This window comes from Rhyacophila brunnea, unplaced genomic scaffold, assembly GCF_057557595.1.
Source record: "Rhyacophila brunnea isolate RB1 unplaced genomic scaffold, BYU_Rbru_1.0 scaffold_121, whole genome shotgun sequence".
Classification (NCBI taxonomy): Eukaryota; Metazoa; Arthropoda; class Insecta; order Trichoptera; family Rhyacophilidae; genus Rhyacophila; species Rhyacophila brunnea.
The window spans coordinates 941,327-959,718 of NW_028232776.1; positions in this window are offsets into that span (position 1 = coordinate 941,327).

Below are 18,392 nucleotides of genomic sequence, written 5' to 3' on the forward strand. Positions count from 1 at the left end.
TAAAATAAAGAACTTTTATTTTGCGACAGCATTAAACTTATTTGTGTTGAAAAAAATATATATAATATCATCATAATAAGCTCAAGAATAAATATTCAATAAAAAGTCAATAAAAAAATCCTTTCAAACTATAATTTCTTTATTTTTGTGTTTGTTCAAATTGTAAAATGTTTATCTTACATTACAGGGGGAAATTTAGATGTTTTATCACATCTATCTTTATATCCCTTCCTTCTACCTAAGGTGCATTTAACATTGCAACTATATTGATTCATAATAACTATAACCGAAGTGAGCATCAAGAACTCATATTTATAACACATTATGTTAAGACTGTAGACCAGATTACAATATTACGGTTTTATTTAGTATATACATGCTATTCTTATAGATTTATAAGCAAGTTATCATGATATTTGTAGAATAATTTTGATTTATAATAGCACACCTAAAATATTCAAAAATAACGCGACAATTCAAAAGCATAAATAATATATCACGCAAAATCTAGAAGAAGCTTGCATGTCCAGTTTATAGCCTCTTCATAGTTCTTTCCGATATTTGGAATACTGATTTTTTTGTCCTATGATATCTGGCCTGTCCATGTATGAAATTTTCATAATAATAATTTTGATCATGCTATATTCAAAAAAGGGCTAGTATTATTTTTACAAATATGGTATTGTAGTATAATCAATATAGGTATATAATTTTTTTTATAATCACAACTGTACACAACTAAGACGTAAAAAACCCGCATACAACTCGAATTTAAATACAATGTCGAGCATATTTTTGTGTAACCAAGTATACTAAAATTTATTTAAGATATAAAAATACACAGAAATCAGAATAATCTTCAAATTTCCACATTTTATTATATGCTAATATATTAAACATCAATAACGTTCTTATATTATTTTTTTAGGCTAAAATGTATACACGATTAAGAATACTTCAATTAATTTTATCTGGAATTTTTTTTAGAGGAAATGAATAAACTCGAACCAAAATTTTATGTTTTTTTACTCAACCAAAAGATCTTGCAAAGAAATTAATATTCTTAAATACATGAGATATTAAATAAATCACGAATACAAGAGGAAGTAAAAAGATTTTAATTTAAGAAGCATAATTTTTTCACCAGGGAACACAGAAGATTATAAAGCAAAAAATTATAGTAAAATGATTTACAAGGATTATTAGGCAGGAACTTCAATAAATAATTCTTTCAGCACACAAATATAACTGAATGTCTCAAATATAAAGTCAAAAAGATACAAATTTTACAGATCAATAATTATTTATTTGAACAACTATAACGAATATAATAAATTATATGTAACTGATTTTATATATAAATCTATATTGAAATTGGTTGAAGTTAAGACTTATCTGAATAACCAAAATGATCGAAACGTGTTATTTTGCATTTTAGTCTAAATAACTATTATTATCATTTATGTTTTTTTAACAAATTTTAAAAGTAGAAATCAAGTCTCTCTGGATGCTGATAAATGATTTTTCTTATATAAATATGTAATTATTATACCATAGGATAATATAGCGATAGATACACCCATAATGATGGTGCAAACGTTAAACGTTATCTTTTTTCTAAATCATGTAAAGATTACTATTTAAAGAAGCTATTTTTTCAGGGCTTTGGCTGTATATTTGCTTCTTTATAGAAGTTTTTATTTGTTTGAAAATTTTCCTCTTTAAACCCGTACACATCTAAACATTCATATAGTGAATTTCTACTATGATTCTAAGACAAAACTAATGTTTATTTGCGAAAATCGGATTTTTTATTATTTTTTGTTCGATTTTTTGAAATCTAGTTATTCGCAAATAAATGATCATAAGACTTAAAAAATATGAAACAAAAAATCGCACACAAATCCTGCGGATTATTATGATCATATGTACCCATTGATGACAGCTATATTGGATAAGATAAGAAATTAACTGTTTTTAAGGGACCAATTGCATTTATTTTCTATATATTTTAAATTTATTCTTAATTTGATATATTATTTTCTTATTTATGAGTATATTTGATTTTTAGGTTGCTTATCTTGTCCGAGAATAACTTCAGAATTCTCTTTAGAACAGATTTGGCGAATACTTTTTTCAAACACCTCATCTTTACAATATTTCACCATAAAATATCTTTTTATATAATTACTAGCTCCAGCTCTCTACTCAATTCTCTTGTTTATGCGTGTGCAACTGTTTCAGCTGGCATTCTTAGCACCTTACTATAGACTTATGGTGTTTCGTAACCCCAATATCACAAGTTTTGACGCATAGAACTATTCTTGCTTATTTTTATTTAAATAAGAAAATCGTAAATAACTACTAAAAATACGTTGTATGTGCATCTTTTGAGCACAACTTAAAATCTAAAATTATAAATCGTCAGTAATTTACTCCTTATACTCATTTCTAATCAATGTTCATCTGTGAGTTTAAACAGAAAAAAAAACCAAATATGTTGTTCTTCCATAATAGTTTTGAGAAAATATAAAAAAAATATAAATCCACCACATATACAAGTAAAGTAGCCATTTAAATCATTTATTCGGCCTTAAATGGTTCATACTCGTGATCATAAACATTCTGTCTTTTCGTTTTTGGATTTGTGATATTGTATAAAAATATGCTTTAATAATTATGAGCTAGATTTTTTTATACATGATAAGAATAAAAATATGACAGAATCCATAGCAATATAAATAAGTAGTACTAATAGCCTAACATAGTTTATAAATGTAAAACCATAAGAATGTGACTTGTTAGAGAATTTACTAACTCATATCTACCTTTTAAAAAAGGTAGTAGCATATGTTATGACATAAAATATACAAAACTGAAAACCATTAGTTGTGAAATAAAGAGTTTTGATGCTAACTGAAGCTTAAGAATGCACAAAAACAAGTAGATAGAGAAAGATACTTGAATGTACAAGTCTTAAGCTAAATATATGCATTTAGGTTTATCATTAAGATGATGAAAACACAAGAATTTAGATTCAATCTGTTTCATATAACAAGCAAATATAATGAACTAAGATAAAATTTAACCTCAAAAAAAAATTTTTTTTTGTACTGTTCAACATTTTATTTTCTCCTATTTACTATTGCTGTGTTCTTATTTTATATTTTAGCCAAAGAATTGACACACATGTAAATTCTTGAGAATTATATGTACGAATAATTATAAAAAGAGTATATTCAGAAATATAAACGGCATATGGCATGTTTTGATTGTCTTTGAAGCCTATTTTATAGAGTAAAATACTAAAAACAGTATCATCAAAATAGTTATATTAAAGTTCAGTGTGTTCAATTAAAATCAGCTTCTACTTAAAGCATTTTATATAAAAAAAATGCACAAATAAAAAAATCATCAGCAGTATAAAAAAATTCCAAATATACAATGAAGAAACGTCAAAAGAGATCCAGCATTAAATAAAAAGAGTATAAAATATCAGATTGAAATTATCAAACAATGTCCTAAATTATTATGGTGCTTGTAAAATAAAATTTTTCCTTTAAAAAAAGTTCAAATACATTCGCTGAATTTCTTTTTATAGAATATTCATGATATATTTGATAAACAACGCAAACCAAATATATAGGTGCTGTGATTTTTTTAATTAAAATAGCATCAAAAGACATTGCAGATCTGTTTTATATTCAATTAAACTTCGCAAAGCTACATATTTATTCAATACAATTCTTATTGTTCAAATAAAGGTGAAAGTTGAGTCTAAAATATAAAAACAATATTAATTGTATAAGTCTTGAGTAGTTTTTATTTTTACTAATTGAAAAGAACTTATAATACAAGATTTGACCTGTTATTTCACTGATGAGAAAAATTAAATGAAATTTATACTATCAATTTATTATAAGCTATCTATCCTTTTTTTAATAGTACAGGACCTTAGTATAGACTTTTATTGCATGTTACATAATTACACAACTTAAAAAACTTCATATCAGAAAAAAAAATTTAATGATAAATATTTTCATCTCAATAATAAACTCAGGTAAATTTGTTGTTAGTTTCATCCTTTAATAGTTATAAAAAAATTAGGAATATAATTTTAGATTCTCTAATCATTATATTTTTTTTAATTTATTTTTATACTCTAAAGCGATCAATAATAAAATTTATTTAGAACATTGCCAGTATTTTATATAAATTTCCAGCATTAAATTCTAACTTGATTAATCCATTTGCGCACAAGATCATTGAAAATATAATATGAATTTCTTTAAAAATTATGGTAAAAATCCATCACAAGCATTAATAAAATATTAACACGTGAAAAATAGAGCGATAATATGCAGTAATTTTAAAATTAAAAATATAAATCACCTGTGAGATACAAACTAGAATCGAATTAAATAAATGAAAATTAGAATATAAAGCCAAGGATTGCATTTGACAGTCAATTTTACTATTCTTATCGTTGAGCTAAAAATATTATGTAAATAATACTAGATTATAATAGTGTAAAAAAGGTTTATTCAACATTTCTATGTTTTAATTACACAAGAAATCATTTCATACCTATAAAATATAAAATAATGAACCAAAAATACTAGCAAGCGAAACGGATATCTGAGATTTAAGGTGATAAAATCGGAAATCACAACAAATCAGATCGCAAACTTATATCTGTAGTAAAAAAAGACAATTCTTTTACGCCATAAAAGAGATAATAAAATATAAAACGGATTACAACATCGTCTGAAAAAGGTTCATTTTTTAATAAGTAATTTGGACGAAAAATCAAAATTAAATCTTATTATTATTTTTAAATTATCAACCTGTCGCATGAATATAATTTGGTTGATTTTTGCACACAAATAAGTTTACTAATGGATTTTAAAGCTACAAAAGATAGGTACGATGATACAACTATATGTGTATGAATTACACCAGTGATAAATATCAAACCACCATATCTTTTAGAAAGGACTTGGATTTTATAAATTTAAAATCGATACGAGGACATTTCTAAAGTTATATTTCTTCTATTAAAAAAACCATAAAAAAAGAAAATGTGCGAAGACGTTGGCATGAATCAAAGATACTTTAATAGGTTAATCAGAAAGATTAAGAATTTAATAAGGGAGCACTTTACTAAAAAAACGTGAGAATAGGTGGGCCTTGGACATTATTAAAGCTGATAAAACAATGCTTAGTCAAAAAGTTAAGTCATATCGAGGAAGGGAATTAATTCACCAGACCAGGGTTTTGTCTATTTTATGCACAAGTATATCCCCGTAATTGATTTTTTCTGTCTTTGTTCCGATAGAAATAAAGCAACCCTAATGAATGCTATAATGTTGTGGTGTGAGAGATTCAGTAAATATATACGGATAAATGAAAAATCTATAATATATCACATTAAATGAATATAAAAAACACAGGATCACACATAAGTATAATTTTGTATATCCTGATTCTTTTTTCATTCTCAAAATGTTGAGTCGTACAAAAACAAGCTATATTACAGCATTTAGTAAGAAAAGTGCAATAAATTTTGTTAGATACGAATGGATGTGGTATTATGCTTTTTGATCATAATAAAGGTAATGTGTGTAAATCTCTATTGAATTAATCAAAATTCAAGAATAAACTCTATTTCATTTTTATGAATATCATAATTTATTTCAATAATTTGAAAAAAAATTACTAATTTTTTTATCAACTTATAATAACTTTAGTTGATTTTAATTAATATAATCGAACAGTGTATTTGTCTATTGATCAACTACGGGGGTTTTTTCTTATTGAATCTAGATAATATTCTATAAATAAAATTTAAAAATATATATGGGTTAAATTTATTTATGTGTATATAAATCAGAGCCAATTGTAACACATTTTCCACTTATTTCTCGGAATTAAGAGTTCAAACCGTATGTTTTTCAAAATTTTGACTACTGGAAGGCATAATGTTATTAAGGGTCGATTCTTCATCTGATATATAATTAGGCACAGCATATTTCGTCATGATGATAACAAAAATTCAAAATATAAGGTTGGCTAAATCAGGACTTCTATTACGATTCGAAAGAAAAATCAGAAATTTAGCCATGGCAAGATATAAAATTTCTATAAAATATGTTGATTTTTTTAATTATTTATATAGTGCACAGCTAAAAACCATCTACATGCTAAATTCGTAGCAGAAAGCAGTAAAATTATAAGGAATCTGTATAAAATTCTTTCCCCACATGATATAAAAACCAATCACACGAAATATCGTTTAATTAAAAGAAATCAAATAAAAATTTGCAGATTTACAGTTATATTCTTAAGTTTAAATCCTAAAAGTAGGCCAAATTTACAAGTTAATAATATTTTATCATTAGAATTCAAATATCGAGAAACTATAAAACAATTTTTGAAAAATAGACCTGACAATATATAACAATAAAAAAACTCATTTGCGTATGTGTAATTTGAAAATGAAAGGATAAATTTAGTTGACAACTTAAATATGAAAAAACTTTAAATTTTCGGCTACGTTGAAATTCCTTGGTTGCAGTATAAAAATATGTAAAAAATACTTTATTTAACTAAAAAATGAAGATTAAACAAAAAATATTAAAATACAATAAAACACTGCAATATGTTGATAGGCAGAATAGATCAATATAAATTAAAAGATCAAATGAGAGGCATAAATATTTTTTGCAAAAAACCTACTTAATTAATAAACAAAAATTGAAATCGATACATAGACCCAGAATTCAATATTTAAGTATTAGTTATTTTTTTTATGTCTAAAAATGCAGTAGAGTTTTAACTTGCAAAAAAATAAATGCAAAGTTTTTATGTATACAATTTAAAGATTTAGGAAGTAATGTAAAAATTAATTGACACTTTTAAAAAGAATTGTGAAAAATAGCCTTTTAAATGAAGAAGTATAGATATGAGAATAATTATTCAAAATTTTATTTTAAAATTATAAAAATTAATATGACATAAAAGAGCTAAAAATAACAAAACAGCCTTATAAGCATAGACGAACCATCATATTTTATTACTTCAATTTAACATTTTTTATGTATATGCAGGCTAAAATGGCAAGAGCTCTATCAATTTTGAAAAGCAGCAAATAATAACTTGTATAAGAAAATATTGTGAAAGACCCGATTATATACATATTTAAATTCGATTAAACTTTTTTAGTGGTTAAATTGTAATTATCTTTACATTTTATTTATACAGAAAATTACATCCTAATAAATGCGTTATTTATTTTACATAAAACTTGTTTCTTTTAATGTAAGATAGGGAATATTTAAATATCTACCGGCAAAGATTTTTATAATATGTCACATCTATATAATTCTATAACTCGCATAAACGTTACATTTCGAACCTTTAAAATATATAGTATGTTTAAAAGCGTTTTTTTGCGAATATTATATAGTAGGTGTAATTTTTGTGAAAAATGTAAAGGTGTTTTTTTATGTGCTTATGCCGTTATATTTAATAGTAAATTTTTTCTAAATTACGGATTGAATGCATAATTTTGTTTTTTATAATGTAAATAGATCAAAACCTACTTACGCCGACCTATTTAGTTTAATAAGCACAACCTATATCAATTATAGAGATTATACAATATTAATGTAAAAAAAAGATAGACATAAAAATTTACAGATTAAGTTGTTTTATTTTTATGTGAAAAAATTCAATGCGCTAAAATACACACAAAGTTGTCATAAAAGAACTTTTATAGTGAAAAAGAAACAAGGAAACATTTGAATCAAGCTTGATAATAGAATAAAAAAATAAGGATTCATATTGATCTGGAGGCAAAAAATTTATACGAGACCAATATATATACACTCCAAATCCAATTTGAATGGCATTATAATCGACAGCAGTTATATTTATAATTTTAATTAGCTCTTCATTCCGCTTCACAGAAGAATTTAGGATTCTTTATAACATGGGTTTTTAAAATAAAGAAAAACCTCTATTTTTTCTACCTTGGAGCATTGCTTTAAAAATATAAAACGATATAATCATCCATTTTTTCTTCATTTGCACTCAACAATCAATCGAAATTCAACGAATTTTAAACAAATCAGGCACAAATTTTTTATTAGAAATATTATCGACAAATAAAAATAATTTATAAATGGGAAATGTTTGATTTTACAGAACATAATGAGTAGTTTTATAGAAAAGTATGTAAAATAGCATTTTCGATGCATATATTTACAGCACCTATATTTATAGTAGATTTAAAGCCAATTGATAATTTAACTTTTTGGTCTCGAGATGATATATTTTACAAAAATCTTTGCTGTAGATTTTACCATCAAGTATAAATGATTTTAAAATATTTTTTTGTTGCATGGATTTTAATCACGTGATTTATTTGTAATTTTTAAAAACTGTTCTTATATCATGAAACAATAATCATAACTCTTAAGGCTTTAGATTAGAGAATTTTTAAAAGAAAAAATATAAATCTATAATTTATATTTTTGATCAGAATTTAAAATCATCTTTTGAAAGAATTTTGAAGTTTATATTAAATCACGCAGAGAACTAATAAATTTTAAATTGCCAAATTCAATTATTTTAAATGTAAAAAATGATTTTATATAAATTTAATAATTTATGTAACATAGAGCTTTATTAAAAATTAATTTTACGCTAAAAACTTTTCAGGATAAGAATAAAGTTAGCGCCTTTAATTGATTGCGTATTCTTCAAATATAAGATATTCTTGTGTATGATTTAGATGAATATTCTTTAATTAATAGCCTTTTTTAAAATAAATGTACAAGCACATAGAATTAACTCTTTATAATTATCCAAAACTGATCCAGAAGTGTAAAATTTATTGCTTAGCTAATTATTTAATTTACAGTGAACCAAGAGTTCCTGATTTTTTTTTTAATTATTGATATATTCTTAAAAAATTAAAAACAGTAATATAATAAATTAGACGAATTAAATTTCAATTGGTATTTTATCTAGGTATTTAAAGGAATTTCAACCTATGATATTATACTATGTAGGCAGATATTTTTAAACTGGGCATTAATTTCATGATAGTCTATGTTTTCATTCATTTCGATAAATAAACCCATCATTAAATTCTGACCTTTTACTATGTTGTCTAAGATTAATTTTAATAAGCTTTCATTCAAGTAGTTCAATTTATTTTTAAAAGCTTTTATTTCAGATCTAGCCGCTATGTAATTATATTTTTCGCCATAAATAATATTTACAATGTTATCATTCTTGACAGTTAACTCCTGAAATCTCTTAATAATTGTGTTGGCAAGTTCTATATCATCAACCATGGTAGATGATGCTATAAAATAAACTGAATACTGTAAATCTTCAAGATTACGAAGTATAATATTCGCAAATATGCCGAAAACCAACGAGAAAAAATCGGATATAACGAATAAGGAACGATTAGATGCCAATAAATCATATGTTTTTTCTTTGGTATTGTAAAATCCAAACTTGATCGCGTCGTAATTCAAACTACACAATTTCTTTAATCTTAAAAACAAAATATATTCATGTGTCTCGTGTTTTAACTCGCCGATAATATGCAAAATAAATCCATACTTTTCGTTATTGAGAACTTCTTTTTGATAATAACCAATTTCATTTTGATCACGTATATGGGCACGCATCATTTCAGATTTCATGCAGAAATTATTTTCCAAGTTTTTAAAGCGTTGAAAACGATCTGAAACACACAAGAATTTTTCAATTGTGGCTGTTTCCGAGATTTCATATGCACACAATCCATATTTCATTTTATGGTATAACCGTTTTAATAAAATTGCAACAGTATTTCGAACCCGTAAAAAATTAATTTTATGTTTAGATGGTAATTTATAAAGCATGATAGATTCATCATAGAAAAGTTTAGCCCTTAATAAGTGATAATCTTTAAAGATGATATGAAAGTTTGATCCATGCAAAAATCTTAAAAATGTTCTAGATTTTGTCTCAATACACGATAATATTTTATGATAAAGTTTGCACGAATAATCGACAGAGTTATTTATCCCCTCTACTTTAGAAGGACTAATGAAATCGAAGGTATTATATTTCCAGATCCCGGGAACTCTGGTACAGTTGGTTGCAGGGGTATTTATGGAATAATCTAGTCTGTAATGATTATATGTATCCTTAAATTTTACTTCAAGCTTGCAGTCGATAGTAAACCAAGCGAAATTTTTCCTGTTCTCTATATTAAGCATAAAATTTATATTATTTTTTTTACATTCTAGACTTTCCTTGCTTTCAAATCTAAAAACGTAATCCTTTATGATTGTTTTTATAATATAAATTTCAATTACACTAACACTTCGTGTTAAATCCGACGACATAAACAATTTATATTTTTCACCAGACAATCCATTACAAACACCACTTGATCCATTATCTTCCAGTGCAAATGTTCTATATTTTTTCATGACCAGTTTCCAATAATTTCTTGCTAAATTCATACTATAGTAATATAATAAGAGGTTGTTACCATATTTTAAGCAAAATCTTATAACTTCATTCGCACATTTTTCGGATATTTTTGAACCCTTTTCAATTTGATCTATTATGTTTATGTTGAATTCAGATTTTTCACTATCATATAAATCTAAAAAAGAAATATAATTTTCATGAATGCGTTGTAAATCTGTTTTAGAAATGCCGTTTTTCAAAAATACTAAACGAAAAGGCTTTATATTATTTTTCATCTCGCTAACCATAACCCTTTCATCATTTAATTGAATCGATTTTAATTCATCATGTAGCAAATCATAAATTTTTGAGCTATTATATCTTTTTACCTGTATATCATAGTATACAGTAGAATACATTATTTCCATTTCGTGATCTTTATAAAGTCGTAGAATAGTCAATAAAACTGTTAATGTACTTTTTTCGAAGCATTGACAAAAATTCTGCGGGCTTCCTGCATAAATCCCTTCATCATTGAAATCAATTTCTGTGGAATATTGATCATAATATGAATTAAAGACCGATGGATTCAGATCATATAGACAGTGCATGTTATGACCTCTACATACTTCGTCTCTATATCTAGATCTCTTTAAAGTAAGGATGTCATCAGATGTTGATTCATTTTTGGTTGGAATAGTAGCGTCTCGTTTCATAATTTTAACAACAATATAATCTTTAGGAACATTCCACAAACCTTCGTGTATTTCACAAAGTTCAGTTATGAATTCAGATTTATTTTCATCGCATATTTTATTAATCTTTTCTCCTCGATTTATATTTATTTCTGTAAATAAAATCTTCTCATTAAAGTTGTTTCCTTCTAAAATAGAATTTATTGTTTCTAAAGAGATATTGTTTGAAGCTAGATTCACTTCTCCACTTGTTAAATCATCTGTTTCTACAGGAGGATCTCCATATTCATATTCTAAAAACAAACCATCAATTCTTTCGGTTATGTTTTTTACGCTAAGTGGTCTATGTTCATCGTTCAGATTTTCCGAAAAATGATAATGAACTAAATATATAAAACAACAGCACGAAATTGATTTGAAAAACATATAAAATATAATATAGGAGCAGTTAAAATATAAATTATTAAATCCAAAACCAATAACCATAAAAAGATTATTGTTTTCCATATAAATATATTATGTGTTTATTGGTCAATTCGAATAAAAAAATTTTTTAAACACGGAATGGTACCAAGGTTTTTAAAAACTATCATCTAATTTTTTGATTAGTACATGTTAAATAAAATTTAGATGTTCACAAGAAAAAATCTGCTATATGATCTTGAGAAAAGTTAGCGATGTATATTTAAACACCATCGTAATATCTATAAACTATCGACGTTTAGAGTTTACTTGATAAGGCAGTTTTTAATTGGTTAAATATGAAATTCATTAAATAAACTAAAAATTAGAGCCATGATGAAAATATTTTTATTCCAAATTATACACTATACAAAGTTAAAACAAAAAAAATGCAATCTAATTAAATAATGACTTATATAAAATGCTTAATTTTTTTGATGCAGACTTTGATTATACAAAACAAGTTTACGTATTTTTATTGCATTATAAATATAAACAAATCTTCTAAGATTAAATTAAAAATATTATTTGCTGATAATAATTTATTTTAATTTTTATCTTTTGTCCTATTTTTCTTTGTGAAAATATTTTGAATTTATAAAATATTATATTTATGATTACTAAACGTAAGCATAAAGTATCTGGTGTTTATAGGAACAATAAATACAATTTCTTTACACAAAAATATAAGATCCGTTTTTTATGATCATTTCAATGACAACATATAATACATTTAGAATTATATTGGCTTTTCTTTTATATATGTGAATTGTTTTACTGTATTTTCGCTATTGAATAATATTTTGTAGTCTTATAAGGCATCTTTCTTTGAAACAGCAGGCATATAAATCGATTAAATTACGCAAAATATACAAATTTTAAGATCTAATCTTACATTCTTTTATATATATAGTTTCGTTTATGTAGATTTTTCTTTATTTATATGTATAGACTATAGAGATCCTCATTGAAAAAAAATTATTTTTAAATTAGTTATCCTGATTTAGATATAAATGTACAAACGGCAAATACTGTGTCCTATATTATGATTTGAAATGATAAATTCAAAAAAGACTATTTTTTGGATTCCCCACGCATAAAATAATATAAAAAAGTTCATTGTATACTTTTAAACAAATGAATCCTCATATTCAGTCGAAACCTATAAGACCACAAACATAAGTTCTTTTTAAATATTAAATTTACTATTTTATTTTTTTAAAAACGTAATAATGTGTTGTAATCGAGTTTAGCCTAATCTTATTCGATTTTATTCTCCTCTGAATTTGAGTAAAAGCAGTTAGTCATATTAAATTTTTTAAAAAAAATATATATCTTTTTGGGGAATTTATGTTTAAATTGCAGCCATTTTTATTAATTAAAAATTTTATAGAATTAATATTCAGAAAAAAAAAGACACCGGTAACAGTACAAATCCTATTTGAATAAAAATTTGGAATTTACTTTTAAAGGTATTATAAAATGCAAAAAATTTATATTTAATATTAATTCTAATGTATCATAATTTAAATCTTCGCATAATCGTTAATTTCTTACATCGAATTTGTTTTATGTTGTGAAGGCTTAAGATGCAATATTTGACCTTCCGAGCAAAAAAAAAATTGTAGGTTCAAATTTCCCGTTGATTGTTTTATAATTCACAAAAAAAAACATAGTAGCATCAAAAAGTTATAAGTGAATCAGGAAAAAAGGAATTTTCGGACCTGATTACTCAATAATGCTTGACTTAAACATAAAATGGATTTTGAATCAATTCAAATTTTGTTTATTAGAGAATATAGTGTAATAATTTAAGCATCTTCTTGATAGGCAGAGAAATTATAAAATATTATATAATGCATTTATACACAACCATAAAACAATTTAAAACCTTGGCTTTTGGCCTGCAAAATACAAAATTTTCAATTGAACACCCACAGAAGTCATCTTTCAAAACAAAATTTTTTCGATTTTTTGACTAGATATCGGATTATAAAATTAGATAAAACTGCATATTTTTGCATGTTTTTATTAATAACAATTCAATTAACATTTCATGTAGATCGATATCGAATAACTTAAGTCTTTTTTTTATCTTATAATAACCATAGTTTTACATTAATATTGATGATTTATTGTAGAAATAATACTTCACCACAATGAGGAGTTATATAAATAAAAATATGTTTTTTTTTGTTCATGAATATAATTTAAAGATGAAAATGTATCTATAAATATAAATCATATCGTTATAAAGATTTCGAAGTAAAATAAACCATGTTTGATAAACAAAAGTTTAATTTCCTTTAGAAATTACTAAAAAAAACCAAAGTTAACGAATATAGTACATTTTCATATATTTAATATTGGAGTTTTTGCTTTAGGGAAATATTGTTTATTTTATTCGTTTAATCACCTAAAAGGCTTGTACAGTCTTTCATGGAATTTTTAAATTAGTTTGTTTAACATGCTCTTCTTTGATTTAGAAAAGATTTCTACGAACAAACTTTTATACAATATCATTGGAAGAATATGAATTGATAACATTTGGGTGAAGTAGAAGTGTATTAGTGGCATATAAATTGACAGAAAACATATTTTGAATAAAAAAGTTGACCACTATATTGCAATACAACCGATTTAAATTTAGACCACAATAGTATATATCATGTTCCAATGCTAAAAAAAACAGGAAATATGTTTTTCAAAGGACTTAAAACGATGTTGTAATGTAAGTATCAAGAAAATTGCCAAGATATACACCGTATTTTTATAAAAGAAAAAAGTTACGTTAAATTTGTCTCTATATTCACCTTAATAAAACCAGACATTTTCTATTATTTTCAAAAGTTATATTATACAAAAAATGGATTTTTTAGTTATCAATAAACAAAAGCACAAAATAACGTATTACAAAAAATCAAAATTCTTACTAAAAACATATACTACTACAATAAACACTATAAGGCATAAAATTTAGTGTCATAGGATAAATTTTTTCAAAAAATAAAAATAGACAATTGAGTTGTTTATTATAAAAAATAATTCACAAATAATTATGACAATTGAATTTACTGTTGATTTACTATGGAATTAAAATTGTAAAATATTATTCTATAGGTAAAAGATCGGCTATTATGTTAAAAGTGGCTTTTAATCTTCATTGGAATATTCCAAATTTTTCAAGTTTAAGTTTTTTCTTGCAAAATAAACAAAAAAATCCAAGAGTTCTTATTTTTGTATTATAAAATCAGCAATTTATATAAAATCCCATTCTTTTCACTTTAATTATGATAACTTTAATTTTATAAAATTTATTATATTATTCACAGAATTTCTTGATTCATATAGTTATAATATACGAAAAGTTAAATCTTAACTCAAATAATATCTTAGGATAAAATGAAACTAATTTACTAATATTTGAATTTATACGAAATTCATGACAATCGTTATATTGAACGTAAATAGCCAATCGTCGAAAATTACCAATATAAAAAAACAAATCCAATTTGGAAGAAACTAGAAAGCAACAAAAAACTGTTTTTAGGATCATATAAATAATTTCGAGGCAAGTTGAAAGATTAAATTATCTAATATCAACTAAAATATTTAGACTGAAACTTTACATATAAGCTAAACAGAATAATAGAAAGTTAATAAATATCATGCAAAGAGTATAGACAAATATCTAATTACGCCAGTAAATTCAGAGAATTTATCTATTGTGGCTAATAAACAAAGAATTATAAAAAAAAATACGAACTGTTCTCTATAATGAGATTATGGGCCTAATTTATGGCATTTAGAGCATATTTCATAAAAATATATCTTTAAAATAACAAAATTGTATGAAAACACCCTTATTGATTAGCAACATTTTATTTATTATGTTATCTAATACAGTAAATTTGCGCCTAAAATTTCTTGAGAAATCTTTAGCATGCATAATATCCGTGCTTGATAGCGACAGACTCATTATATCGATTTAAAAAATTTTCATTAAAAAATTAAAATGCCTAGAAAATTATAATCTGCTATAACTAAATATATCAACAAGCATTGTAATGATGAAAAACAAATTCGTTAGCTCATGTGTGCGTTTATATAAATCCAAATAGATTACGAATATCTATAGTTATTTTGAGCAACAAAATTAAATTTTTTTCGAATAAAATATTATGTAATAAATCCGACACATTATTTTCTGCTATGCAGCGAGTGATCACAAAATATGGCGTAAAAACATAAAAAATATATCATATGAATAAAAATATAGATTCAATATAATATAAAGGACAATTTCGTTTTTTTAAGCCTATAATACAACTAAGAGACGGACTATTATGAAGAAAAGCAATTACAAGGAATTCAAGAAATTGAAAATACCATACAAAGGTGCATTATCTTTTTAATATTAGTTTTTATGAGTTTGAAATTACATGATCGATTTTTAAAATTATATTTACCCTGTCAAATATTATAACTACATTTTTATTTTATTTCTTTTTAATTTTGTTTTAATGACTGTTTAATATATTATTTATAGTTAATTTGATTATATGATTTTACCATAAATATACGCACTTACCATTTTTGTATTATCACCGCATTCTTTTTGTGCGTGTTAAAGTTCTATAAATCCAATTATTTTTAATTTTCACCATTCTCGAATGTATTTATAGTAGAAAAATTTACAATCCACGACTAATACGGAGTTAATGCATTATATGATCACAATATATACAATTTTAGTTTCACAAAAATAACTTTTTTAAATAACGGTTTGGAAATAAGCAATAGGTCTGATTTATTGAAAATATAAATTCATGAAATGTATAAACATCCACCGAAAGCAATTCATCAACTTAATATTTTATAATAATATGAATTTTTCGGCATCTCTTAAAAATTACACATATATTTATTATTCAGCTTTTTTTATTCAAAAACTGCATTTTAAGCTTTAGATGAATAACTGTGTTTAGTTTATATTATAAAGGGCATTTATGTTCCTAGAATCATAATATATTTTTTTATTTTTTTGCTTATATCTTAATTATTAATTTTAAATACATATAACCCAATTAGAATTCTACAAATCCATGCCTTCACATTTTAGTTAGGATAAAAATTGAAAACCAATTTTTAATGACCTCACATTACCAATACGGTAAATAAACATAAAATTAAAATAAGAAGAATACATTTGGTGATAATATTAATTTAAACCTAACTGGTTTTTTGGGTATATAACTGTATAATTACTGAAATAATTTGATTTCATTTATGGACTATTTCTTTTCGATAATTTTTAATTTGTTTTGCACTAATAAATAGAAATAAAACTATAAATATTTAATGAAATTATAAAATAAATATTAGAATAGAATAGAAAAGGGTCAATCTACCATGAAAAATAATGCCCCAAGTGGTTTTTCTTTAGCGGAAAATTTTTTCTATAATAAATAAATATTTAAAAAAAAGCTCATACAAGCACAGAAAGAGAATATTATATATTTTTTATTTATAGCCACATGTATCCAGAAAATTTTAATTGCAGAATAGAAATATTTATATAATCAAAGCAGAAAAATAGCACTATAAACATAAAAAATAGCCAAATAATGTGCTAAACATACAAATAAATACATAAAGAATATAATTATACTAAAAAAACCGAAAAATCATAAACCAAAGTCGAATAGACAGAATAGCACGCTCAATTAACAAAACATTACAGTTTAGAATTTTCAATTATAACACAACATTTTATATATTTAGGATTAAAATATAATTTTTACCATTTAAATCTATGTAGGCGAGAGCGATAAATTTTTACTTATTTAAAGCATCCATATTACAGGGAAGGTTTACTCCTATTAAAATATCTATTATTTTAATTTAAACTCGATTCAGAAATTATTAATTGCCTCTTCTAATTTATAAATATTATGGTAAAATTGTGTGATAAAAAAACAATTTAAAACATTTAGATGCTACTTATTTTAATAAACAGGAAAATAAATTTAAAAAACAGGTTAGATTTTTAAATATAATTGAACTAAATAGGCAGGATAGGAAGTAATTTGTTCGGGAGATAAGGCATATGAAAAATAATACATAAAAAACCTATATTTTTTCAATATTTTCTTGATCACAAACAAGTGACAAAAAGAAAGGCGTTCCTGTCATTACCATCATAGTTCTTTCCTGATTTAGAATCAGGGTGCGCCTACACATAAAACCTTTCCACCACTTTGCTATTTTCATATAAAAAACCACAACTAACGACCGTATCATATAAATTAAGCCATGACCCCCGATTTAGATTCTATTATGGTCTAATAAAATAACTAAGTCCAGTACTGGCATAATTATTTAAAAATAGACACAAAATATTATCATCGCAATAATAACATGATATAAATTTAAATATAGGCTTTTTGAGAGTGTATACGTGTGATAAAAAAAATATATACAAATTCAAACTACACCTGTTAAATAGGTGGAGAAATATATTTTACATAAAAAACACAAACTTCAAACTATTCATTAATATTTGTTCGGGTTATTCTATGAAATATTCAATAGATAATTTTATGTATTTGTTCCGAACATAAATTTAGAGCTATATTTTCTGGAAAAAAAAATTCGAAGTTTAAAAGTTTGAAGTATTTTTATTGAAAAATAGATTTTAATGCGTAAATATTAGCAGAAAGGATTTTTGGTAATTAGGAAAAATTTCTG